This window comes from Rhinolophus sinicus, chromosome 8 (genome assembly GCF_057876585.1).
Source record: "Rhinolophus sinicus isolate RSI-liver-muscle chromosome 8, RSI-T2T, whole genome shotgun sequence".
Lineage (NCBI taxonomy): Eukaryota > Metazoa > Chordata > Mammalia > Chiroptera > Rhinolophidae > Rhinolophus > Rhinolophus sinicus.
The window spans coordinates 66,530,053-66,551,508 of record NC_142508.1 but is presented as its reverse complement, the minus strand read 5'-3'; the positions used below and the strand labels follow the sequence as shown (position 1 = coordinate 66,551,508).

Here is a 21,456-nt window from a genome sequence, read left to right as displayed (position 1 = left end):
AAATTATCCCCAAACTAGCAGCTTAATCGCATGTATTTTTCAGTTTCTGAAGGTCAACAAACCAGGCGTGACTTTGCTAAGTGCTTCTGGCTCAGGGTCTGTCACAGGCTGCAACTAAGGTATTGGCAGGGTCTGCAGTCATTGTGAGGCTCCACTGGGGGAAGATCTGGTTCCAAGTTCACTACCATGGCTGTTGGCAGGCTTCCAGGGCTCGCTGGCTGTCTGCTGGAGACATTGGTTTCTTGTCACATGGGCCTCTTCATAGGACAGCTCATAACATGGCAGCTGGCTTCCCTCAGAGCCAGCAAGTGAGAGAGCACAAGAAGGTGCCTGAGATGGAAGCCACAGTCTTTTTGTAACCTAATCTTGGAAGTGACAGCCCATATTCTGTTCATTATTCTTTGGCCATATTCTTTTCATTAGAAGCAAATTACTAAGTTTGGCCCATATTCAAGAAGAACAGATTACACAAGGCACACACAGCAGAAAATGGGGGTTTGGGGAGCCATCTTACAGGCTCCCAACCCCCCGAGGCCAGGGTTCTTACATGTGTTTATTGAAAACAAACAAAACATTGTGGAAATATGCTTTTGCTAATTCTGCAGACTTTGTAGCTGCGGCCACGGATGTCCGAGTAACCTTGAAGACAATCTTATGCTTTGGGGCAGAGCCAGGATTCAAAGTGAGGAATCCATACACTTCTTGCAACATCACACGCTGGGAAGCAGAAAACTAGAAAGGAGATTTTCTCACCCTCTCGTCCTTAGCTGCTTCTTCCTCATCTTGGAGGAAACCAGTATTTTGAAAGGACAAATTAATGCCTAGTGTGGCACAAGTTTCCCGCAGATTTGTTTGTTTTGTTTGCTACAGAATTTCTATTAAGATATTTTTCATGGAACTCCAATAAAATAAATATTTAAAAGCTTATCTGTTTTAGTTCAAATGGTAGTGGGTAGGTGGAATGAGGTGGAGATGGCACAGGTCTCTATCCACTCAACCTCCCTCTCACACTCTTAGAGGCCTAAGGCTCTAAGAAATTGGTTTGAAAACACATGAGTACAGTGGAAATGACAGTAACATCTATGCATGCAGAGCTTTAGAGTCACAAAACCATCACCTACCAGCTGAGAGGTGTTAGGCAAATCACTTCTCTGATCTCTGATTCCCTTTTCTCTCTGGAATAGTGAAATAATGCTAATTCCTGCTCTACAAGGGAGGATTAAAATTCCAGAGAGAGCCTTGGCTATGTGCTAGTTAATGCTAATTAACAAATGCTAGTTTATATTTTTAGACTAGAGAATTATTAAATACCAAGATATCATTAGACTAGTCTTCTAGAAAGAGGGAAAAAAGCAATTGCCTCAGAGACCAGATAAGATTGACATTGTGAAACACAAAAGTCATGAAAAGAATATTAAATACTACACATAATGAGTAGAATGTTTGCTTTCTACCCAGGGCTCAAGAAGTAGAAAACCTAAATAGTCATATATCTATAAAAGAAAGTTAATCTGTAATTAAATATCTTCCCACAAAGAAAACTCCAGATTATTATCCTGGTGAGTTTTATCAGATGTTAAGGAAGATATACCAATCCTAAACAAAAATTTTCAAAAAACTAGAGGAGAGGAACACAATTCCAGCCTCGTTGTATGAGGCTAACATAAACCTGAAGTCATAACCAAATAGAAACATTACAAGGAAAGAGACTGTAGGCCAATATACCTCACAAATATATATCATTCCAGAAAAGTTCTTTTGAAAAAAATCCTTACACAACAATAGCAAACCAAATACAAAAACATATTACAAAATACAATACAACATGACCAAGTGAATTTGTCACAGGAATGCAAGGTTGGTTAACATTCAAATACCAATTAAATTTGTCATATTAATAGAACAAGGGGTTGGGGGGACTACGATAATTTCAACAGTTGCTGGAAAAGTTTTCACAATTCATGATTTAGAGGAAAAAAACTCTCACAAACTAGGAACAGAGGAAACCTCCTTAAACCTAATAAATATTATATTTGAGAAGCTTACAACTAATGTTATATTTAATGCTTTCCCACTCAGATCACAAAAAAGGCTTGGATGTCCACTTTCACCACTTCTATTCAACATTGTACTAGAAACTCTTGGCAGTTTAATAAAAGAAATAGAAATGAAAGGCATATAGAATAGACTTTAAAAAGTAGAACTGTCTTGCAGACAACATAAGAGTGTACACAGAAAATTCTAAATAATCTAAAAATTGACAAAACTATAGAGCTAAAAAGTGAATTTATCAATGTCATAGTTTACCTAGATCTAAACATAAAATTTGCAACCATAAAATGTCTAGGGAAAAAATAGAATATTTTTGTGAAGTTGGGCTACATAAAATTTCTTAGATAGGATATAAATCAGTAACCATAAAAAATTGAAGAGTTGGACTTAAGCAGAAATAATCAAAAGACTGTTAAGAAAATGAATAAGCAAGCCACAAACTGAGGGAAAATATTCATAACAAGTATCTGACGAAGAATATGTTTTTTATATATATATATATATATATATATATATATATATATATATCATATGCACATCTACCTATATCTATATAATAGATATAAATATATGATATTATATTAGATAATATATGTAACATAATACACATATATCTATATAACTTCTACAACTAAATAATAAAAAACAAACAACCCAATAAATAACAGGCAAAAGACTTGAACACATATTTCATAAAAGATATACGCATACAAAAATTTACTCAACATTTTTAGTCACCAAGGAATAGCAAATGAAAACAAGGAGATACCATAACGTACCCAAATTTTTGTGAAGATGTAGAATACCCAGAACTCCTAAACAGTGCTGGTGGAATTATAAAATATTACAACCACTCTGGAAAGAGTTCTGGTAGTTTCTTGAAAAGTTGAATGTATATTTAGCTTACAACCAGCAATTCCACTCTAACATATTTACCTAAGGAAAATGAAAGCACATATTCGCAAAACGTCTTTTACACACTTATTCATAGCCACTTCATTCATAACAGCCAAAAACTGGTAGCAGCTCAGATTTCCACCAAGAGGTGAAAGGATGAAAAAACTGTGCTGTATTCATACAATGGAATAATATTCAGCTATAAAAATGAACAGTCAAAATGAACAAAGAAAAAGCATTATGCTGAAAGGAAAGCCTTCACACAACAGTACACACTGCTTGGTTCCATTTACAGGAAGTTCTAGAACAGTCAAAAACTAATCTTCAGTGATAAAAATCAGGGTGGTAGGTATTTCTGGGAGGACAGAATGACTAGGAAGGCCATCATGAAGCTTTCTGGAGTTATTAAAATGTCTTCATAACAGCGTGTCTTCCGTGGGCATATATATTTGTCAAAACTCATTGAGCTGTATCCTTAAGGTCTGTGCATTTCACTATATTTAAAACTCAATTTTACAAAATCTTAAGTTTTAACTGTAGAAACTGATAAGATGATTTTAAAATTAAAAATACAGTGAACCCAGGAAAGCCAAATACCCTTGAAAAAGAGTCAGATAATAAGGACTTACACTGCCTGATTTCAACACTTAACTATAAAGCCCTGGTAATCAAGACACTGTGGTATTGGTAACAAAAGATACATTGATCAGTGGAAAAGAGTCCAGAAAGATCTACGTTTATATAATCCACTGATTTTTTTTTTTTTTTTCAGGCAAGAAACCTAAGAAATTCAATGGGGGGAAAGAAAAGCTTTTTCAATAAATAGTACTGGAACAAGTAGCTATCTATAAGGGGAAGAAATGAACTTCAACTATACACTATACACAAAAATGAATTCAACATGGATCACACAGATCAGTAGAAAAACTCATAACCATAAAACTGCCAGAAGAAACCACAGTAGAATATGAATATCTTGGCAACTTTCAAGTAGACATAGATTTTCTTAGAAATGAGAAAGGATTCATCATTAGGGGAAATTTTGATACACTATAGAAAGGCACACTTGAAACCTATGTAATTTTATTAACCGTTGTCACCCCAATAAATTTAATTAGAAAAAAAATGTTTTTAATTATGTAAAGACACCATTAAGAAAAAGAGAAAGTTAGGCAAAGACTAGGTGAAAATACTCACAAAACATGTTATCATACAACCCTTTGGATCCAAAATATATATAGAACTCCTCAAATCTCAATCATAAAAAGACAACCCAGTTTTTAAAATGAGTAAAATCACAGGCAATTCACAAAAGAATACATGTGAATGGTCAATACGCATATGGAAAAAGGGCGCAACACCATTAGTCATCTGGAAAATGCAAATGTAAACAAAAGTGAGATATAATCGCATACACGCTATAATGGCTGACGTTTAAAAGACCGATCATACCAAATGCTGGTAAAGATGAGGCGCAACGGGAACTCTCAGACATGAGTATCAGGAGTGCAAAACAGCAGGGCCACTTTGGAAATCTGTCTGGCAATTTCCCATAAAGATAAACATTAGCCTACCCTATCACTCAGCAATTCCACTTCTAGAGAGTTACCTGGGAGAAATGAAAACCTGGGCACAGTAAGACCTATACAATATTCATATCAGTTATATTCATAATAACCAAAACCTAGAAATGACCCAATGTCCTTCAACAAGTGAATGATAAACCACTAAGTTATAATCATACAGCAGAATGTTACTCAGCAATAAAGTGGAATGAATTACTCATATATGCAACACCATGAATGAGCCTCAAAGATATTATGCTGAGAAAAATAAGATACAAAAGCATACATCCTGCACAATTTGATTTATATGCAGTTCTAGAACAGGCAAAATTAATCTCTGTTGAAAGAAATCAGAGCAGTATTTTCCTGAGGGCCTGGGGAGAAAGAGGGACAGGATAGATTAGAAGGATCAGGAGGAATGTTTTGGGGTGATGGAAATATTCTGTCTTGACAGAGATGTCAGTTACATGGCCATATGCATTTGCAAAAACTCATAAAACTGTACTCTTAAGATCTGTGCATTTTACTGTACCGTAATTAGATGTCAATTTAAAAAATAAGAAGCTAACATTTTTTAAAAGAGAATGGGGAAAAGGCATGTATAAAAGCCTGAGAAAATATCAGGGCTCAGTGAAGTAGTGATTAATAACAGGTGGGCACCCATGAAAGGCACCAAATCATGGTGAAATAAAATGTACTTTTGCCAATGATTCACTTTGTCAATGTTATCTATGATTGCTTTAAGTAATTCCCTCTCCTTCCCTTTTTTCGGCTGCTCACTTGGAGAAACATACTAATTTTCTAGTAAGTTTACAACACTGTTCTTAAGTATGTACAGTTTGTTGGTCAAATCACAAAGCCATAATCTGTGTTTACCAACTACCGGCAGGAACTGTCACCTACCTGAGGCTCAGGTAACCAAGAATAGACAGGCAAACACCTGACTGCTCAGCTGGCAGATGTAACACAAAACAATAAACACACCCCCAGCATAGATCATTCTCTGCTTCACCCTGAGCCCTTCTGTTCTTTATCTCAACAAATTAGGCCTTTTGAATGCTTTGGGCTCTAGTTTTCCTGAAATCATTTTCAGATGCTGTAACTATATACAACGTACCAAAAGGAAACTAAGAAACTTGCATCAACTTACTCGGTGGATGGCAAATTTAAGTTAATTGTAGAACATGCGTTCAAAAAATAAATAACCAGAATGTTAGTTTGACTGCAGGGAGTAAACCATTTTTCCCAGTGGTAAGAGCAGTGGTCTCATCTTTCTCCCACCCCCCTTCCTTGGGCCTGGAAATTATCAAAGCACGATCACAAAAAGAGCATTTAGTGAGGCGGCTCAAATCAGAGATGAAACAAACCATTTTTGCAGAGTAAGTTCCAAAAAAAACTTACCATGAGACGTCCATATTTGCAAGGGGAGAATGACAGGCCTCTAAGATGCTCCCTTAGTGGGATTTGAATCCGCACCCCTCACTGCCCTCTTATTCAGAAGCCAGTTGATTGAATGCCACTGGTCATGAGAAGTGTTTGAGTCCTTAAAGGGCATAAGGAGAGAATTAAGTGAGCATTTCAGCCCCGATTTTCTCATAGCAACTACAAAGAGGATGGTCCCGAGAGTTTACCTTCAAACCCTCACAGCTGGGGAGCTGAGGCAAGTCAAATAGAGTGGATGAGTCCCACCTGAATCCTTCCCACCTCCCATCCGGCTGAAGGGTGTAGATCCCTCACCACCCAAAATGTGACCTGGGAGCTTGTTAGAAATATGGACTCTCGGCCGCTACATCAGACCTACTGAATCAGAGTGTGCATTTCTTTTTTTTCTTTTTTTTTTTATTAAATTTATTGGGGTGACAATTGTTAGTAAAATTACATAGAGTGTGCATTTCTACAAAAACCCCATGTGATTCACGTGCACCCTGAACTTTGAGAAACACCAGGGGAAGTTTGTTTTTATTTAACAAACACACACTTACATATAGCATTTATTATCTGCCAGGCACTGTTCTGTGTTTTTACAAATATTAACAGATTTGATCCTCATAGCCCCCTTCTGAATGTAGGTACTGTTGTCACCTCCATTTCAATGAAGAACAATATGGGGCACAGAGCAGTTAAGTGACTTGCCCAAGGTCACACAGGTAGTAAGTGACAGAGCTGAGATTTAAACCCTAGAAGCCTAGCTCCAGTGTCCATGCTCTTAACCACTTCATTATATGGCTGAAATGACTCCAAGGAGAAATACAGGGTGTTTTTTACATTTTTCTGGGATCAATCTGTATATCTGGCCAGTTAATTCTACTGAGATTTAATAATGGACTTTAACACACCAGTTTTTCCACCATAAGGACGCAAGATTAGGGTATGCTCATTTTAGGTGCTCTCCCCAAAAGAATCTAAACATTATTTCTCCTATATCCTATAAAATGGCACTGCCTCTCTAATTTTCCCATCAGGGGTTAGAGATTTTGGACACATATTCAGCTAGGCTCACTATTCTTAAGTATCCATCTTTACAAACCTGGAGGGGTTCCTTTAACTAATAATAATGGCAGGAAGTGACCGAAACTACAATATGGAAAGCATTAAAATAGTTTAGTATATGATTTATGCAAATAAATATGCATCAAACAAACTACAACTAATAGCCAGCATCACTATTGTACATGTCTGGTATTAATTCAATTCCTCGCCACCAAAACATGAGTGGAACCCTCAGGCACATGTAGCTCAGGGAAATGACCCTCAATCACTATCAAGATGGTCCATGTCTCACAGAAGTGCATAATAGACCAATCACTTCTTAAAAGAAGCTCTTTCTGTTAATTGCAATAAAGGAATTTGTTAAACTTCTTAGTGTGGGATCTGCCAAATGCACACAATGTCTTCCTGGATGGAATTTCCTGTCTGAGTCTGTGCAGTGGAGGATCTTAAGTGCAGCCCGCACGAGGCCACACTGACTTTTAGCACCATGAACATAACTCTTAGGATGGGAGCTACATGAAAACCTTTCCCTTGTTAGGAAAGCTGTTCATGCTAGTCTTCCTTCCTGTGTTACTTTATGAAATGTCCCCTGGGTATTGCTGCTATTGGTATCACATGTCCTCTTACGTTTAGGCAAAAGCCTCAGATAGCATTTTTGATTGACTAGATTATTCCCTCGAGAACATATTCTTTTATTTATTGGAGTATAATTGACACGCAATATCCTATTAGTTTCAGGTACATCACAGTGATTCCATATTTATATAAATTGCAAAATGATCCCCCCCACAAGTCTAGTTACCATCTGTCAACCATACAAAGTTATTACAATATTATTGACTACATTCCCTACGCTGTACACTACAACGCCATGAATTATTTATTTTACAACGGGAAATTTGTACCTCTTAATCCCCTTCAACTCTTTCACCAACCACCCCCAACCCCTCTCCTCTCTGGTAACCACCAGTTTGTTTCCTGTATCTATGAATCTGTTTCTCTTTCATTTTGTTTGCTCATTTGTTTTATTTTTCAGATTCTATGTACAAGTGAGATCATATAGCATTTGTCTTTCTATGACTTATTTCACTTAGCATAACACCTTCTAGGTCCATCCATGTTTTTGCAAATGGCAAGATTTCATTCGTTCGTATGACTAATATTCCATTGTGTGTGATATATATATTTATCCATTCATCCATCAATGGATGCCTAACTTGTTTTAATATCATGGCTATTGTAAATAATGCCACAAAATTTGTTCTTGCCTAAGAACAAGTTATGCCACAACCAGAGGCCTCACTCCAAGTTCCCTTTCATCCTCAAACTGGCATTTATATTGATAGTTCCTAAAATTCTCTGAAACATGCTTTCTGAGAGGCAATCTGGTGTAAGGCAGTGATTTAAAACTTTGCCTACATGTTAGAATGGCCTGGAGCATTTTTTTAAAGTACCAATGTCTAGACCTTACCCCTGAGATTCTGATGTAATTGGCCTGGGTGAAGCCTGAACTTGGAATTGCTGTAACAACCACGGTCACTGTAAGAATTAAATGTGACACTGAATGCAAGACACCAGACACAGTGATTGGCACAGCTATTTACTTGATAACTGCCACCCACGCCTTCGTCGTTTCTTCTGAAACAAAGGGAGTGCCTAAAATATGGTTCTACTTCAGGGTCAGGACGGCTGGCAGAGCTCATTGGAGCAACTCATTAAAGGAGAAGATGACAGCAGAGGGAGGAGTAGCCAGCCCCTGACAGGGGACTGTGACACAGAAAGATTTTATTTTAATGCAGGGCAAAAGGTCAGGAGAATGAAGAAAGAAAAGTCTGATTTAGCAAAATCTGATTACCGGGCAATTTTAAAAAGGGTCACCGCCAACACTGTGCTGCTGCACAAAGTCCATTTTATTCAGAAAAATGGGGGTTGTAGAGGTGAGTAATCATAGGCTCCATTTATCTTATTATTTATATTTAAATAGAAAGGTCAAGGCCAAAGTTGGCAAGCAAGAAAGAGGAGCTAATGGAAGTTAGGGAATCTTCTTGGGAGGGAACAGAGGAACCAAGTTCCTCTCAGATGTCAGCCCACACCCTGTCCTCCCTATACATTTCTTTAAAAAAAAAAAAAAAAAAAAAAAAAGGAGCGACATATGACAAGCAATTTCCTCATCATCATTTTAAATACTTTCAACGACAAACATTGTCAGGTAGCTAGTCATTCATCTGTTCAACATACATTTACTGAGCTGCTACTATGTGCTAATCCCCCTGCTAACACTCAGATTCCACAAGTGATGCACTCTGAAGCTCAGTAACTTGTCTGAGAAGAAAGAGTAAATCTGAGGCTTGATCTGAGGTTCGACTCCAAAAAGCATTTAGAGATGACAAGGTCCCCTCCCGTAGCTGGGAACGTGGAAGATGTGATATCCCTGGTTTAGAGCTCTTGCTTATGTCTGATACTCCCTTCCTCTGCACCAACCCCAGCAAGTTTTCTCCAGTCTTACTGCATGTTGCACTTCGAGGATCAGCTAGTAAATCCCCTTCTTCCAGAGGCCTTTCCTGACCCCACATGAGCTGACTCTCTATTTGTAGACCTCTGGCAGCTTGCGCATGCCTCGTCATGGCAAAATTACACTGCGTTATAATTATTTACTCTCATGTCTTCTGCACTGAACCATGAAATCCTCAAAGACAGGGGTTACTCATGATTCGTATTTGTATTCATAGGACCTGGCATAATGCCTAATGAAGAGCAGGGTTGAGAGGGAGGGAGGGAGGGAGGGAGGGAGGAAGGAAGGAAGGAAGGAAGGAAGGAAGGAAGGAAGGAAGGAAGGAAGGAAGGAAGGAAGGAAGGAAAAAGGTGAGAAATTAATCTGGATATGAGATTTGAATCAACATGGGAGTGAATGCTTGCTTTCCTTTGCTGAGAAATCAGTTCAAGAAAAATCACAAGGAAAGGAATGTGGGGTTGTGTGGAGAGTCCATCAGGGCTACGACCTGGCTGGGAGGGAAGGCTTCAGGCTTAGCAGCCGAGTTATAAGGTCCGAGGATGTCTGGCAGGATGAACACACAGTCAGCCATGGGACAGGTATCGACTGAGCACCTACTACCAGCCAGGTATTCTGCTCAGCAGAGCAAATGAGAGCAGCACAGGCCCTGCTGTCATGGAGCTCACAGCCCCACACACTAAAGCTGTTCTGAGAGACAAAAAGGAATCAATTAAGGACCTCACCCAGGGAGTGATGCAATTTAAGTGAAGGCTGAGGGACATTTATCTTGTTCAAAGTGAAGAATGATCTGGAATGAGGGAGAGAGGAAGGAAAGAGGGGAGGGAAAGAGAGAAAAGAAGGGGAGAAAATGATGAGAAGTTATAAATTGGACTCTGAACTCTGTGATGGCAGAGTCGTATTCTGTGTCGCCCAGTCTTGAGTCTGTCTGATTCATCAGTGTGTCCCCAGCACCCAGAAAGTGCCGGGTATGACAGGTACCCAAGCAATATTCAAGGAGTGGATAGGGTAGGAGGGGAGAGAAGAGGAGGGGAAGGGAGGGGACAGGAGGGGAGGGGATGGATTGAAGTGAATTGAGGGAGGGCAGTAGAAGAGCCCTGAACTGGCTGTCATGGTCCCTGGTGTCCAGTCCTTCCCGGTTCTGTCATTGATCGAGGACTTTCAGTAGCTTCCCTGGTCTTCATTTCCTCATCTGTTGAAATAGGGGGGATTTCAGTTTGTACACTAGTTTTCCATAGTACAAATAGTTTATATGGTCAAATTAAAGGCTGCATGGTCAGCTCACTTTGGACAATGCTAGGTTAAATAAATATAAACAGGGCTCTTGGCCATGGGGCATCTCAGAGCCTTGAGCATGCCTGTGTGAGTTGGAAAGGTCCAAGAGGAAGGTAACATATGCTGTAGTTCCCAAACTCATATGACCACAGAACCCTAACCCTCTTTTTTTTTTTCATTATTAACCTTATAGAACCTCTCCGGCTCTGATGGTCTGTGACGTCATCCAAGTTCACCAAGACAAGGAGGGCCATGTGGATCCGGGGACTGGTGACTAGCTGGGTTTACCTCGAGTAGAGAGTCTGGGTAGGAGAAGAAGAGGCCCCTGTTTGGGAGATGGGAGGAAGGGTGGTTGCAGGGAGACCTGAAGTTCCAGTGAAGAAGTCTGAGATCGCGATGTGAGTGAGACCTGGATTCTCACTCAAGAAAAGCAAGCCTTCCTCGGTGTGAGGCATTGATATTCTCACACGGTTTTTAATTTCCCGTCCTTGGGATTAGATATGTCAGAGAGGAATCCTTTGGCCGCCTCATCTCAATACATCCCTGAGCTTTTATTTTGTTACCAATTTCCCTACATTGTGTGCTTTCTTTGAGAATCATGACTGTGTGAATATTTGACAATTGAATGGTACAAACATCTTGAAACATACAGTTTTCCCCAGAGCTGCATTTCATACTATAATCCGCGGTGATCTTGGTTGCCAGAAACACTCAGGCCGTTAATGGATTTGGAGGCGAGATGCTGGTAATGAGATTTTCAAATGCGAATTGTTTTGCTTTCAAATGCAGGGTGAAATTCAACAAAATATTGCCTTAGACATGCTGGTATAGTAAGTCCAGCTGATTAAATGAATGCTTGCTGTGTGTTTCATGTAGGTCTTTACTGTTTCAAACAAAAACTAGAAGAGGACCAGTCTTATTATTTCTGAGGGGATGGGTCCTCGAGGCCCAGCGTTGAGTAATTCTGTATTCTAGGGTCACACTTAGCCTCTTCACAGCCACAGTCTTGAGAGGTTGATTTTTTTTCATGCATTCATTCAACAAATATTTATTGAGAGCCTACTATGTGCTGGACACTGTTTTGTGCATTGAATAATAGAGCATGGAACATTTTACAGTTTCCGTTGTCATAAGGCCGATAACCTGGTGGGACACATACACACAATAAACAAGTCAAAACAAATATTTAAATGTCTGATGGCAATAACAGCCTTGGAGAAAAATAAAGCAAGGTAAGGGTTAGAGAGGAATGGGTGGGTCCTTTTAGTTAAGGTGTCAGGGAGGACCCCTGAGGGGACTTTAGAGCAGAGATGCTGGAGAGAAGAGGAAACTGGAGGACCGTGACTGCTCCATGCTTCACAACTCTTAAGTGATAGAGCTGGGTTTCGAGTCCAGCTTTATCTGATTCCATAGCATCAGCCGGCCTCACTGGGAACCAGACTGAATTATCAGGGCAAGACAGGAATTTGGAGATAATGCTACACATGGAGGAGAGAGCTGCCAGAATCTGAAGGAGTCGATGCCAAGATACAAAGAAAGGAAAATCAGGCAGGGCCAGGCAGACAGGCACGAAGAAGATGGGTAGCTGTACTAGAGCCATCAGCCTGACCTGCCTGGCCCTGACGCCTCAGTCAGCGGGACGAAGCTGGGCTCGTCCTCCTTTCCCAGGCCAGCCTCTCTTCCTGAACGGCACCCAACATCTGCCAGCCACGCGAGTGTGACCCATCACATCCCCCTTGGTGCCTTCTGTTCGTCATTAGTCATACCCTCAGGACCTCTTTGCGAGCATCTGTAAGTGTGAACAGCCTAACCTTCGTGGAAGTCCTCCTTCAGAGCTAGCATCCCTCCTCGATAAGCGGCACGTCTACTCCCTGGGAGCTGGAGTAGAATAGAGGAACTGATTGCCAATAAGCAAATGATCTCAAGAGGGGCAAAATCAGCCTCTTCTTCTCCCATCCATATACACACCATTCTTCCCACACCAAGATGGGACAACAGAGCCCCTTCCAGAAGGACCATCTCCAGATCAGTTTCCCCTGTGTGTATGGGAATATTTAAGGCCCTGCAGCTTGATCTCACCTGGCCTGATTCCCTCCCCACAGGAGAGGGCCTTTTGGCTCTGAGGACCTTGAAACTATGTAAGTTCCGTTGCCTTCCCCTCTAACCCTGAGCTGCCTAAGACACAGGAGCATGAGAATTCACCACTCCATCTCCAGCTTTTAGCACAGTGGGCACAATCTAAGTGCTCGAATGTGAGTAAGATAGATGAAAGGGATGAATGACCTTAATTCATCAAACTGAGAGTCTGTAGCCTCTGTGATGTGCTGTGCCCCATCCCTGCAGCCCCCTGATTTCAACACAGCTGTGGTGGACAGTCCCCAGCATCCCACATCTAGTGGGCCCCAGAAAAGGACACTCAGCTGCCTTAAAGGCAATAAGAAGCGAAAGGGAGTCAACGAACCCAGGGACACATGTCAACTACTAGGGGACAGGATTCAATGGATAAATTCTCAGCCTCCCCATCCTCTGTGGGACAGTCTGAAGTGTGTTCTTCATAAGGTCCCCAGTGCGACTGGACCCAGCACCCTCATCAAACACCAGCTCATTAACACACCCTTCACTGGCTTTCCTCCTTCCCTGCCCATCTTGCTTTCTCTGCTCCCTCAGTGTACTTCCTTGAGTCACCTCCCAAACAAACTCCCAGCACCCAGGTTCTTGTCTCCAGCACGATTTGGGGAACCCAAATTAAGGGACAAACAGGGGCTCTACTTGGTGGGCCTGTTCAACCCCCTGGTGTTCAGTTTGTTTTATTTATATATTTTTTTTCTTGATGTTTGACCCAACCTTTGAAAATCCCCAACCACAGTCTCTCTTCCTCTCCATCCAGAGGTCCCCAAACAACACCCCAAAGACTCAGCTTCCACGTTGGCCATCATTTCTGACACATCTTCTTCTCGGACAGGAAAACTGAATGCACTTAATACTTGGCACGGATGGTACTTGGGATACTTTCCCCAACCCCAAAAGCTGGAAGTTTAGCGGCCATATCAAAACACTTATCAAACCACTCAGAGAGCACAATCTTCTCGAAATTACATCAGACTCTCTTTCAAAGCAGAACAGAACCCACAAGTACACCACTTGGAAATATGGCCATTTGAGAAATGACGGCAATTGCTCCAGAAGCTCCTCTCCACCCTGCTGCTGTGCTGCCTGGTTAACCCAGGGTCCTCTGCAGCAACGGGATGCAGAGAGCTGTGAGAAGACGGGCTCCTTTCAACAAAAAGGCAGCCTGGCCGAAGAATCCTTTCATTCCGGTTTCTGGGAGACTCTGCCTTTCATCTAACTGAGCGGGGAGTCTGAAGGAACAGAAGTGTCCCTATTGAAGTGCTGCATCTGAAACAGATGCTGGGTGTTCATGGAGCAAATGCCTCTTGGAAAGAAGTTGAAAACTCAGCCAGAGAGAGAGAGAGAGAGGAAAACGCTTTGTGTCTGGGTGGGCTACGTGCAGAACCTGCTGGAGCCCACAGAAGGAAAGGTCTGGAGAGGAAGGAGCTTGGTGTAGCTGACCCTATGGCTGCCACCCCGAGCCCCTCAGCCCACCCCAGGGATCATTTGCCAACATTCCGATACACCCAACATCTCCTTGAGTCTCCCTGGCTGAGAGCAGGTTTGGCCCGTGAAAAAGATAAGCTAGTGTGCTGAAGACCCCCAATCAATGAGGGGCAGGATCGGTAGATAAAACCCTCAGCTTCCTTGGCCTTTGGTGAAACAGTTCAAGGGGTTCCACGTACTCACCAGAGGGTCACCAGTGAGAATGAACCCAGGAACCCACAGCAGTAAGTCACTCACTGACACCCCATGTATTAGCTGTGATCTCTTCCTTGACTCACCTCCTCGGTCCCTCACAGTGCTTCTTGGGGTCACATCCCAAATAAACCTCCAAATACAGTCACATTTGGAGGTACTAAGGGTTAGGACTTCAACCTATGAATTGTGTCTCAACACATGCATCTCAACATATGAGACGGGGCTCAGTTCAGCCCATAACAGACCCCAAGACATGCCCAACTCTAAGCTGACGAAGGACTCTGATTCCACCACTGGCAAGGTTCCTGGATGTGGCAGCTCTTGGTTAGAGAGCAAAGCAACGAAGGATAATGAGGCCTGAAACGAGCCTGTCAGAAATGAGGAGGTGGCAGGAGGGCAGGGTGTGAAGTCTCAGCCACAGCAACTATGTGACCCACCAGTGAGTCTGGTCCCATGTCTATGGAAATAAGCTCATTATGGTTAAATCTTTTTTCCAGATCCTGGTTGATTCATGAAGTGGTTTTTAACATGGATAATCACTTCATGAATCACCGACAAGCGTGAGAGCCAAATACCTGGCGCTTACGAGTGCCGCCTCTCTTGTCTGCCATGATCTGAGGTGTCCCCTCTCAGCAACCAGGTGTGCAGACAAGAAAAGTCCTCATTCATGTGCCAGAGTCTCCCGCTTCGGGAATTCCACACCGGCCATTTTGTCGGGCACTGATTCTCCCCCAAATGCTTCATGATCATTAATGAATTAATTCTGAAAGCTTACTTTGAAATCATCACAACATTGGGCATGAAATGATCAGCCATCAAATTCTGCAACACTGTTTCTGGGAGAGGTAAAATGACGTGGCTCAGCAGGTGTCCCAGCATCCATGTTCCTGCCCAAAGGAGAATCTGCTTCAGCCCAGACTGCAACCCAGATAATGCCATTCCCTCCAGGCAAAGAGAATATGTATCTCTCAGACAGACTGCCGTCTTCAAAGAACACAGAAACTGAAGGATCAGATTGGAGAGAGATACAGAAAGCTGCCACATGGTATGTAGATATTAGAAACACACAAAGATGGCACCTACAAACCGAAAGACTTCTTGAACACTTGAGGTGCAGAGACCAGCAACTTAGAAACAGAAGCCCCTTAAAGGGAGAGACATACAGACGTTGTTCTCAGACACCTGCCCGGCTCACTCCCTCCCTTCATTCACCTCACCTCACTGCCCGGCCACCCCCCAGAAGAGCTCCCACGGGCCCCTCTGCTGTCCTCTCCTGATGCCTTGTCCTCCACGGGACTTATCACCACCCATCCCCTTCTCTAGCCGTCTACTGGCTTTTCTGTTTCCTCCCACTAGCAATCAAGCTCCGCAAGGAAGGTCTCTATTTGTTTTATGCTCTGGCCCCAGCCCTCAGTTTAGGCCATTTCTTACCATATCCTGCCAACATCAACTACAGATGTAGGAAAGGGTCTCAAGTGTTATTTTGTCCAAATGCCCATTTTCCAGAAGAGGAGACAGGTTGAAAGGACCGAGTGTCATAGTGTAGAGACTAGGTCTAGACTTCTTTTCCCCACAGCCCGTTTCCTGTGCCTCTTTTTTTCCTTGCTCCCCTTTTCACAGGATCTCCTCCACAGCGCCCCCCACCATGACTTCAGCACCCTGGGAATGGACTTTCCACAGCGCTCTCCTGACTCTGCCCCCTAGCGGCAGAGATTGAGCAGAACCTCCACTACGCCACTCTCATTCAAGAAGTCACTGAGCGTGTCTGCTCTGTGCCCTTCACGACGTCCACAAAGATTTGTTGACAGACGTGTGCCAGGCACCGAGGAGACAAAGCTAAAGAATAACAGCAACAAGATCACTATTTCTCCTCCTCGTGGCACTCCCAGTTCAGCAGGAGGGGCAGGAATTAAACAAACCACTCTCCCAATTTGCTTCCAAATGTAACTCCGGTTAAAGCAAGAGCCATGGAGGAGACAGAGTGTCTGAGGGACTCGAAGTTCATGAAAGTCTTCCCCAAGGAAGGAACATCCAAGTTGATGCCTGAAAAAGAGGTGAGAGCCATCTAGGCAAAGAGAGAGAGAGACAAGAAGTGTCCAGGCCTCCAAGGAGGGGACACGCCATCTCATTCCTGGGCTGCAGGTTCCTAAGTCCAGGGTACTTAGCAGTCAGGTGGCCTGGGTGTCAGAAGCTTCTGGCTAACTGACATCTGACCAAGAAACATATCTTTTGATAGTGAAGGTAGAAATGTTTCAATAAAATATCTCTGTCTCTTCACTAGACTAACAGCTTCTTGCAATACTGACGGTGACTCAGGACTTTTTAGGGTCTCAGATTCCTTATTCCAAACCCCAGACAAATAGGACCACCCTCACTGAACTTACGAAAAAGCAGTGCCACCATACCATAATTTGGGGGCTGCTGAGGACACTGCCTAATGTCCATGGGCCTTGGAATCAGGAAGATGTGGAGTCCAGCCCCAGCTCTCTCCCAATGCTGGCTGGATGACCCCAAGCGAGTCACTTCACCACCGTGGGCTCAGTTTCCTCTACTTCTTAGTGTCCTTGAAATGTCAAAATATGATTAGCTTTGTGAATTGCCCAGTACATAATAGGTACTCTATGACCATTTCCTTTTTAAAATGGGAACAAAGTAGTGTCCCTAAAGCAGGCAGCATTTGAACCAGTCCTTAAAGAATGAATGGGAATTTTCCAGGTAGACAAGGGGGAAGGGAATTCCAGGATGACAGAATGACTCATACAAAAGCACATAAATCTGCGACAAGGAAATCCTCCCAGGGGCCTGAAGCGAAGGAAGCATGATGTGGGGGACGTAGCTGCAGATGAGAAACAGAAAGGGCCTTCTGGGAACGGCTTGTGGAAGGCCTTGAATGCCACACCAGAGAGATGGCCTGGCAGTGGTGGGGAACAATTAGAGCGTTTTCAATAGAGAAATAATGAGATCAGATGAATTCCTTCGAAAGGTCACTCATTCTGGGCAGCAGCCAGGAAGATGGAGTGTTGGAAAGAAAGAGATGAGGCAACCACTAAAGATATTTTGGTGGAAGTCCAGCTGGCATGTGAAGAGTCTAGGGCTTTGGGCTGAAGGATGGGAGAGGGTGAAGAGGGCTGGACTGGCAGTCGTGGAGGGTGAGTGGCTGAAGCAGATGGACGGTGCCAGAAGGCACTGTCCCAGCACCCTCCCTCAGGCTGCCTCTCCCCTCTGCACACACATGCACCCATAGAGGAGATGTCTGGAGAACAGGGCAGTAGCCCACTCCTCCCCAACCCAGCAAGAGATGCCCCACAAGTGCCTTCCTTCCATCATCACTCTCTCTCCTCTCACTTCTTGGTATCCGGAAGCCATTCTTCCCTAGCTGTACCAGCTTTTCTTTCCCTGTAACATATCAAGCATCTCTCTGTTATTTCAAAGTACCCTCCAACTGAGCCCTGACTGACCTCACTCATCTTCCTACCGGCCTCCACCTTCCCAGCAGCCTCTCGAGCTCTCGAGCTCCTGCATTGCCCCTCCTGAAACCACAACACATTCATTCTTTACACACAGCCTCCTCATCAGCCAAGCCCTTATCTCAGTCTGGTTCCCAGCTTAAACTAAGTTATTAAAAACCCTGCTTTGAAAACAGCCTCCCTTGTTGCAATTATATGCAGGTTGTACTTCCAGCCTTTGTCTCTTTAGATCAGGGACTGCATTGGACTAAATCAGGCAGTATGTGTGCTTGCCGATACCTCCCAGCCTGCGTCACTGTGCCTTTGATGGGAACTATCCCATCTGTAATTAGTTTACTGGGTTAGGGACCCAAATTTCCTCTGCAAAACATTAGGCTGAGAGGTTTCGCCCGCACCTCTTCATAGGAAGGCAGCTGTGCTTTGAGAAACCTCAGACACTCCATTTCCTGAGCCTCTTTGGAGCCCAACAGAGCCTTGGTTCTAATCCAACACCTACCATCCCAGGCAAAACTAAATTTAAGTTTTATTTCAATACACTATAAAGTGACCACTTTGTTCAGCAAGATAGCAGAGATCATTTCAACAAATAATTATTGCAAACCTACTATGTTCCAGCTGTGAAAGATGACCAGACTCTTCATGTGGCTCACATCTGGGTGGGGTGGGGAGCTGGAAGAAAGTCGGAATAAACTGTTTATCACTTGATGTGATAAATGCAATGTTATGCATATGTGAAATGGACTCAGTTGACTGAATGATGCCTGAGTTATGGTTTTTTTGGTTTTAATTTTTAAAACTATGGTAAAAACCCAATGCTAGTGAAGCCAGGGTAAAATTTGCACAATGCTATAAGACACCAAAAATAAAATTGCACATGAAGACTCAGAATAGTGAGCATAATATTCCCTCCTATCCTGATAATCACCCTCTCCTAGGAATTTATCCTAAATTATGAGGCAAAAGGAACAAAGATGCTTACAGATGTTTGATATGTCATTGTCTAGTAAAAATGGTCCAGGTAATTGAGATACATCAACCCAAGGGTACAGTAGTTTAGTGATTTAAAGCAACTATGGAGACTAGTAACTTGAACTCTACTTGGAATCTAATTTCAAGTAAAAGAAAGAACACACAATGTTATGTTCAATAACTACTTATGGTTTCTGCATTCAAAGTCTTCACCTTCTAGTGGACTGTGCTTTGAACATCAATAGTCTGAAAGATCTTTCTCTCCATGCTCCCATTCAACTCTTACAACAACCCTGTGCCGTGGCCATCACAGTCCCCATTTTATACACAAGGTAACTGAGGCTCAGAAAGATTGATAAGCACACAGCATGTAAATCAAGGAGCTCTAACCCATGTCTCCTAACTCTAGTTCCAGGGAGTCCTGGTTAGGAACTCTAGTTCCTAACTCTTATTTCCATCAGCCAACCAAGTATGATGTCCAGAAAGAACTACTAATGCCACTGGAGGACCATATGTCTGCTGCTGGAGAAGCCCATAATTCCTCACCAAAAAAGCCTGGATGAGCTTTTGTTCCAAGACATCCAAACCAGCCAGTGGGGACAGAGAGGGTCCCTAAGTTCCAACCAAACCACAGCACCTACATGTGAACAGTTGACAGGGAAAGTATGTAACCAGTCATGCATTGATTTACACAATCATATAATTAGGCTTGGTTCTGGGAGGCTGGGACAGGAGGACAGAAGTAACCACCTTCACTGTCCCACTGCTGAGTCATCACCAAACACAGGCATTTAAGAAGGGGTACTTCACGTCTTCATCCATCGATGGACATTGGGATTGTTTCCAAATCTTGCCTTTGCTGGGTCTGAAGGTAGTTCTTTTGAAGAACCTCCATACTGTTTTTTTATAGTGCCTGCACAAATTTACATTCCCACCAACAAGGTTCCAATTTCTAAATACATACAATGGAATATTATTCAGCCTTGAAAAAGAAAGAAATCCTGCCATTTGTGACAGTATGGATGAGCCCTGAGGACATTGTACTAAGTGAAATTAGCCAGACACAGAAGGACAAATTCCACTATATAAGTGGAATCTAAAACAGTCAAACTCATAAAAGCAGAGAGCAGAATGGGGGAGAGGGAAATGGGGAGTTGCTATTCAAGAGGTATAAGGTTTCAGTTAAGCAATACAAGTAAGTTCTAGAACATCAGCTGTACAATACTGCGCCGATAGTCAACAACAATGTATTGTACACTTACAATTTTATGAAGAGGGTCGATCTCATGTTTTGTGCTCCTTTCCCAATTTCAGAAAGTGTGCATGTATGAGTTAGGCACTGGTGCTTACCTCTGTTTTCCCCTTCACTTGCCGTGGTGACCTTGGGCAAGTCAGTCGATCTCTCTGTGTCTGTCTCCTCATCTGTAAAATAAGAATAATGTACCTGCTTCATAGAATTATCGTGAATTTCAATGTTTGTCTGGTGTTAATAAGCTTAGAACCGTTCCTGGAACCTATTCAGCAGACGTCATCCTCGGTGCTTTATATATACACTTCTCAATTTAGTCTCAAGACTTCCTGTGCAGAAGGAACTAATATTTCCATTTTACAGGTAAGGAAACTGAGGCGTTGGGCCACATGTGTGTAAGGGGCCAGTGAATGCCACAGATGGTAGGTAGGCCGTGGAGAAGGAAGAAGTCCTGCTGCCTCCTGGAGAGGATGGCATGGCACCTGGGCTTTAAGGAACAGGGAAGATGGGGATCAATCTTCTCAGAGCTCCTAATGGCACAGGGTTGAGAGGATGGATGGATGCTCAAGAATGAAGAGATCAATGGCAAAAGCGTGTTCTCTCCTGGGCCTCGAATGCCTGGCCAAGGCGTCCAAAGATGCTTCCTTGGGAGTGGTAAGTCAGAAAGGCTGCGAGGCAGGAGCAGAAGCTGGTCACCTGGTCAACACAGGTGCATCAGGACCCCACGTCAGGTGCCACTTTACAAGCCTGACCATTTCCACCATCCACTCCACTGAACAGGCTCTGAGCAAGGCTGAGAAAGCAGAAACCAATGAAACACATTCCCGCGGTCAAGGATGTCCCCGCTGCAGCCCAGCACTTGGTAGACCTTAATGTGCACTTGAGTTACCTAGGGAGCTTATTATAAACAGATTCTAATTCAGTAAGTCTGGGATGGGGCCTGAGAATCTGCATTTCTAGCAAGTCCCCTGGCAATGCTGACCCATGGACCACACCTTGAGTAGTAAGAGTCTGACATATTTGTTTTCTTTCCAGTCTCATAATTCTAATCCCAACCAGTAGCACAATGCCTGGCCCAGAGCAAGTGCTTCATAAAGCATTTATTAATCAAAAAAGCTTAATCACTTTCACTCCTATTATCGAGTTTGATTAAGGAGACCCATACACACGTCA

The 21,456-nt window shown here is 42.9% G+C and overlaps 1 long non-coding RNA gene across 1 annotated transcript in view; it reads right to left on the bottom strand.

Moving 5' to 3' along the window:
- LOC141567688 (uncharacterized) overlaps window positions 1-20,457 on the bottom strand; it is a 398,636-nt gene extending 378,179 nt beyond the window's left edge. Inside the window, exons 1-2 of the long non-coding RNA XR_016022066.1 lie at window positions 20,385-20,457; window positions 5,916-6,057 (exon numbers count right to left, since the gene is read on the bottom strand). This is a non-coding gene — a long non-coding RNA (uncharacterized LOC141567688). The remainder of the gene's footprint in view (window positions 1-5,915; window positions 6,058-20,384) is intronic.
- Between the last annotated feature and the right edge of the window lie 999 nt (window positions 20,458-21,456).